Source organism: Ursus maritimus, unplaced genomic scaffold (genome assembly GCF_017311325.1).
Source record: "Ursus maritimus isolate PB19 unplaced genomic scaffold, ASM1731132v1 scaffold_13, whole genome shotgun sequence".
NCBI lineage: Eukaryota > Metazoa > Chordata > Mammalia > Carnivora > Ursidae > Ursus > Ursus maritimus.
The window spans coordinates 21,559,153-21,566,227 of NW_024423675.1; the positions used below are offsets into that span (position 1 = coordinate 21,559,153).

Below are 7,075 nucleotides of genomic sequence, written 5' to 3' on the forward strand. Positions count from 1 at the left end.
GTTCCTGCTGACCTCTCTAGCTTCCAGAATGAGTGGAAGCTTTGAATGACCAACTAAAACGTGTTTCCAGGTGCCAGAACAGCTCTTATTCTTCAGCTGCAAATAAAGATATCCTAAGAGAGATAACAATTTATAGTGATAGATTATTGCTCCAATTCTTCCAGTTATTACCTTTCTCAAGTAAGGAGAGTACAAGAGAATAAGTCATGAACAAATTTTTATTTTTTATAAGATTTTATTTATTTGAGAAAGAGAGTGAGTGAGAGAGAGCATGAGCGGGCAGAGGGAGAGGGAGAAGGAACCCAATTTGAGGCTCGATCGCAAGCCCCTGGGATCATGACCTGAGCTGAAGGCAGAGCTTAACTGACTGAGCCACCCAGGTGCCCCTCAGAGATTTCTTAACTTTTATTTTCTTATTTTTATCTTTTAAGTAGGCTCCACACAAGGCATGGAGCCCAGTATGGGGCTTGAACTCACAACCCTGAGATCAAGATCTGAGCAGAGATCAAGAGTCAAACACTTAACTCACTGAGCCACACAAATGCCCCAGAGAGTTCTTCAAATTTATCTCCCACCTTTTTTTAAATCAGCTATCCTATTTTTAATTTTCAAGCACTCTCTTTTGTTCTTTGAACATTTTTTATTTATGTAGTATTCTGTTTTTGTCTGTTCTGTTTGTTTTTGTGGATAGAATAATTTCTCCTATCCCCATGGTGTATAATTATGGTCTTTTTCCTTGGAAGTTTACTTCCACTGCCTACATTATTTCTATTTCCTCTGGTTTCCTTTCTTTCCTATTTACTTTGATCTCTCTCTAAATGTTGAAGGAAAGTTTTCTTCTAATATCTGATACTTGGCTGTAAGTATTTAAGCACTACAAAACAGATTGTAACTTCTTGGCTTCTGAACTTGTGGGCTTCACCCTAGAAAGACCAAGTTGAGGGTGTGGCTTTTGCCTTTTTTTTTTTTTTTTGAGAGAGAGCAGGGGGGGGGGGGGGTAGCAGGGCAAAGAGCAAGACTCTTCAGCAGGCTCCTTGCCTGGCACTGGATCCTACCACCCTGAGATCATGACCTGACCCGAAATCAAGAGTCAGATACTTGGGAGAATATATTTGCAAATGACACTACAGATAAAGGACTGGTATCCAAGATATACAAAGAACTTCTCAAACTCAATACACGAGAAACAAATAAACAAATCAAAAAATGGGCAGAAGATATGAACAGACACTTTTCCAATGAAGACATACAAATGGCTAACAGACACATGAAAAAAATGCTCCATATCACTTGCCATCAGGGAAATGCAAATCAAAATCACAATGAAATACCACCTTACATCAGTCAGAATGGTGAAAATAACAAGACAGGGAACAACAAATGTTGGCAAGGTGGTGGAGAAATTGGAACCCTCTTGCACTGTTGGTGGGAATGCATGCTGGTGCAGTCGCTCTGGAAAACAGTATGGAGGTTCCTTAAGAAGTTAAAAATAGAGCTACCCTATGGCCCAGCAATTGCACTATGGGGTATTTACCCCAAAGATACAGATGTAGTGAAGAGAAGAAAGAACGATTTCTCAACATTTGCTGCAACATGGACGGCACTGGAGGAGATAATGCTAAGTGAAATAAGTCAAGCAGAGAAAGACAATTATCATATGATTTCTCTCATCTGTGGAATATAAGAACTAGGATGATCAGTAGGGGAAGAAAGGGATAAAGAAAGGGGGGTAATCAGAAGGGGGAATGAAACATGAGAGACTATGGACTATGAGAAACAAACTGAGGGCCTCAGAGGGGAGGGGGGTGGGGGAATGGGATAGACCGGTGATGGGTAGTAAGGAGGGCATGTATTGCATGGTGCACTGGGTGTTATACGCAACTAATGAATCATCAAACTTTACATCGGAAACCGGGGATGTACTGTATGGCGACTAGCATAATATAATAAAAAATCATTAAAAAAAAAAAAAAGAGTCAGATACTCAACCAACTGAGGCACTCAGGCACCCTGAGGTCTTTCTCCTCTTGAAATGAACCTCAAATGTGAGTATGTAGATAGAATTCTTTGACTTAGAGGTATTCGGCTTCTATAGAGTATGAGTCTCCAAACTCTGAGTTTTGAGTTGCTTTCTGAAATGAGATGCTTGACCTGAGAGAGGGAGAGAATGGGGCTAATTTTCCCTTAGAACTTAAATTTAAAAGTTCAGAAGAACTTACTTCCCATAATACTTGCTTAAAAATTTACTATAAGCAATAGATACAATAACTGAATTTCTGTAAATATTGTCCCTCAGTGAATGCGGACTTTTTTATTTCAGTAATCTCTACACCCAATGTGGGGCTCAAATTTACCACCTGAGATCAAGAGTTGCATGTTCTACCGGCTGAGCCAGCCAGGTACCCCAGGGCTTTTTTATTTCAATCTGACAGATTTTTTTGAGATAGAATGGCTGATGGGACCCAAAAGATTAAAAACTTCTAAGAAAACTTTGTCTACCAGTGGCATAGAAGGACTAGGAAAGAGGTGGGAAGTTGGGGCTTTAAGCTACAGGTAGAAAAAGCTGTTAGAAGCTAACTTCTGTGAACTCTGAAACCAGTATCTTAGACCCAGCAAGAAGGGCCTTGCCCTTGCATGTCACAAGTATACACCCCAAAAGCACTTATTAAATAACATATTAAATAACATTGAAATTCAGGGCACATTGTTGGCATAGTGTGACCCATAAACTTAAACACCCAGTCCTGGAAATAACACCAACTAGACCCCAGGGAAATACTTTTCCATGTCTCTTGACCTATGTTCACTACGCAAAAGGCAACTGAATACAAGTGCCATAAAGGCTCATGGTTTACATTGCTGTTGACATAGAAGAAAGACCTTTGGAATGTGGGGAGGATCTGAATAGCAGAAACTGATAAGAGAAGAGACAAAATAACTGTCAAATTCTTCCTCTTACTGTGAATGCAATAGCTTTGGGCCTCACGAGGTATCTTTTCCTGGTGCCAAGTATCCATTTTCTTCTCTCGGGACACCAGAGATACTCACAAATTAGCGTGAAAATTCAAACAGTTGAACATGATGGCTGAGGAACATTTTGCAATACTGAACCCTTTTATATTATTCTTAAATTTATGTCGGGGCACCTGGGTGGCTCAGTCAGTAGAGCATCCAACTCTGGATCTCAGCTCTGGATCTCAGGGTTGTGAGTTCAAGCCCTGTGTTGGGTGTGGAGCCTACTTTAAAAAGAAAAAAATTTATGTATAGGTAGGTATAGACATAATATACATGAAATGTGATACAGACTCTTTACATTAGTAGCAAAATAGACATGTTATACAAGAATTGCAAATAGTTTAATTTTCATAAAAATATTTAATGTTTCATACATTTGTAAAAATTAAATTTAAAAACTTACCTTTAGGGGTGCCTGGGTGGCTCAGTCTTGTAAGTATCTGCCTCGGCTCAGGTAGGTGATAATCTTAGAGTCCTAGGGGCAGGGAGCCTGCTTCTCCCTCTTCCTCTCCCTCCCACTCCCCCTGCTTGTGCTCTCACTCTCTCTGTCAAATAAATAAATAAAATCTTTTAAAAATAAAAAATAATAATAAAAACTTACCTTTATAATTGTAAATTGTTATTAATTATAATTCATATATGTATTGTCTTTAATTTTAACATAATTATACATTTTGAAAAAATAGGTTTTTGAAGTATCTGAAAATAATTTTATTTTGTAAAAAAACCTTTTAATTTGTGATATTTTTACATTTAATTTATATTTTATACATATTCAAAACACTTACTTTTTTAATCCTTTAGATGACAGAATGAGTACAAGTTGAGGTCATAACCAAAAAAGAGAAAACAAAAGTGGACCTCAAAAACAGTAAAAAAAAAAAAAAAAAGGTCTCAAAAAAAATTTTAAAAACCTTTGAAGAGGCTATCTGCTTAAATATTTAAAAACTAAAACAAAGTGTTTATGAACCACATGAAATTTGCAAACAGCACTTTACAAATTCTTTGCTTACTGAATATTTAATTACTGATGAAAACAAGTAAGAAACTTATGTTAGCATATTTTGCCAGGACAATGGCCAGCACATTGTTTATAAGTGGCTTTGCCCATTTCCATTAAGGTCGTTGTCAGTCCTTTCTTATTTTTAAGTTTATATCTGTGGCTAAATATTTAATTCAGCCTAGGAAACACCATCACTAAATTTGTTATATTCTGAGATTCTTATTCTCTCTCACTAGTTTCACTTTCTAATGTTACTTGTCCTTCCCCTATGTCTGATAAATTGAAATACAACACAGAACAGTAAGGGGAATCGTTCCAAAGAAAACTGCATTTTCACTTTTGGCATATCTTCTCTTATTCATATTAGTCACACCAAAGAAGTCAACAGTTCTGGGGACAGATTGTATCTGGGCACTTTTGTTTCACAATTTAATGTAAAACACATCAGCTATGACAGTATTGTTTCTTTCCTTTTTGTTTCTGTATGTTGCAGTGATAATGCCATGTCTTAGCTTGTATGTGGTTCTATAGTTTCCAAACCATTTTTATCACTTACAATCCCACAACAGCCTTGGGTGGTGGAACTCACATTTACATTAGAGAAAACCATGTTTTCAACACCATGAATGTGACAGATTTGGGACAACCAGTGGTATAATGGTAAATGTTTAACAACTGACTCTTTGAAGGTATGGAGAACCCTAATTGTAGAGTTTACCAATTTCCTTGAAGTAAATGCTCCCAGCATGGCCAATTCAACCTACCTATGTCAGTTGGCTCCTAAAAGTTCTGAACACGTAGCAAATAACTCTTACAAACAGGAAGAAGCCAGCTCTAGCATACCCCCTCAGTCACTTTAAATTCAATCCAAAAGTGTATATGTGCCTTGTTTTGAGATTGGAATATCCAAATAGAAGATATGGGTGTGCCAGTTTAGTTGGCATATTAAACCAACAATGAAGCTATTAAATGGTAAATTATGTGGTCATATTTATGAATACTCCTGGAGGGGCACCGGGTTGGCACAGTCGGTTGGGCCTCCAACTCTCAGTTTCGGCTCGGGTCATGATCTCTGGGTCATGGGATTGAGCCCCACATTGGGCTCCATGCTCAGTGTGGAATTGGCTTGGGTTTTTCTCTCCCTTTCCCTCCACCCCCTCCCCCCTCAAATAAATAAGTAAATATTTTTTAAAAAATTAATAAATGCTTCTAGAGTCCCAGAGGGTAGTGAGTGTGATGATGGGTAGGTCCTAAACTGGCTCTCAATGATCCCTGACTCCCAGTATTCACACCCTTATCAAATCCACTCCCCTTCAGTATGGGTAGAACTTGTAACATTATTCTAATTTTCTTAACCAGTAGAATATGATAATGGTACAAAGCTAATAGAATGCCACTCTGTAATTATGTTATATTAGATTGTAACTTCTGGCTTACTAGCGTTCTCTGTTTCTGGGTTTGATGAAGGATATGGCAAGGACCTATAGTGAGGAACTGAGGCCCACAGTCCGGTAGCTTGTAAGGAACTGAATTCTGCCAACAACCACGGGAACAAGGAAACAGCTCCTTTCCTAGTCAAACCTTCAGATGTGACTGCAGCACAGTCCAATAGGTTGATTATGGCCTTGTGAGAGACCCTGATACAGAGGACTCAGCTAAGCCATGCACAAACTCCTGACCCACACAAATAGTGAGATAATAAATGTGCACTGTTTTAAGCAACTAAGTTTGTGTAATTTATCATGCAACAAGAGATAATACAGTCAGTGTGTGCTAGAGTACTGTCCTAGAGAATGTTATGTGGAATTATAGCTAGTATTGGAAATTGAATAAGATTTTTTATAGTGTGAAGAATTGGGGGATGGGCTTTGAGGGGATGTTGGGAGATAAGATTCATTTGAAAAAGCAGAATCTATTAGGAGGGCACTTAAAAATTCATGTTTTCAGCTAATACTGATTGAATACATTATGTCAAATACTTTTTTTGGGCAATGCTATACAGTTTTAAGCAAAGACAAGTTTTACATAGCTTAAAATCTGACAGAGACCTAACAATCAACAAATAAGTAAATACAAGAGAACAATAAGAATTATGCAGAGAATTAAAACAGAATGGTGTGTTAGGGAGTGTCTACTTGGCTACCGTAGATTAGAAAGTAAGAAAGGTGTGGCAGGCCTGGAGAATGGCCCCCACATCCATTCTCTCCTTGTTTCCTCTTAAGTAACAGAATTGGCCAAGTTTTGACCAGGCAATTAGCTACCCAAGTAGGAACCATACTTTCCAGCCTCCCTTGCAGCTAGGTGTGAACATGTGAGCAGAACTGATATTGCAATTTCCAAGCCTTATTTGCATAAGAAAATTATTTTTTCTGCACTTTCTGTTTTTCCTTTTTTTCCAGGCTGGAATATAGACAGATGTGGACAAGCTTTAGTCATATGAATGAAGATTGTACCCTGTGCTAAGAACAGGCTAGAAGGAATCAGGATCCCTGTATGATCTCCTAAAGCAGAACTGCCTCACCACCCCCCTGCCTCTGGATGTTATGTGAAAGAGAAATAAATTTTAATCTTTTTCTTGAGTTACTGTATTTGGAGGTCTCTTTGTTATCTTAGTTTAGCCTATGCCCTACTACTACAGGTGACCTCTCAGAGGTGGGGACATTTAAGCTAAGAGCTAAGTGAAAAGAATGAAAAAGCTATACAAAGTGGAGAGAGAGCATTTGAGACATATGAAAAGGACCTAAAAAGGGAAATGTCAGTATGCCTAGGGCATAGGCCTAGGGAGTGGAGATGGGCTCGGAGAAAAATTAGTTGAGGACCACATGATATAGGGGTTTGAAGGCTAAGGTAAAGAATGTTGATTTTAAGTCTAAGGAGAAACCATTGGAGGATTTTTAAATATTAAGAGAAATGTCATAATTGGATTTATGTTTAAAAAAATCACTCAGGCTTGCTCTGTGGTAAATCATCTGAGGGAGCCAAAGATATGTTTTGGACATATTAAGCTTAGCAAAATATTCAAATGAGAGTAACTGACCAACTTAGTAATTAGTACAA

General features: G+C 38.0%; 1 long non-coding RNA gene across 2 annotated transcripts in view; it reads left to right on the forward strand.

Moving 5' to 3' along the window:
* Positions 1-6,597, forward strand: part of LOC103676998 — a 45,415-nt gene extending 38,818 nt beyond the window's left edge. For both annotated transcript variants that reach the window (XR_572301.1, XR_572300.2), the window contains exon 2: positions 6,418-6,597. This is a non-coding gene — a long non-coding RNA (uncharacterized LOC103676998). The remainder of the gene's footprint in view (positions 1-6,417) is intronic.
* The last annotated feature ends 478 nt before the right edge of the window (positions 6,598-7,075 follow it).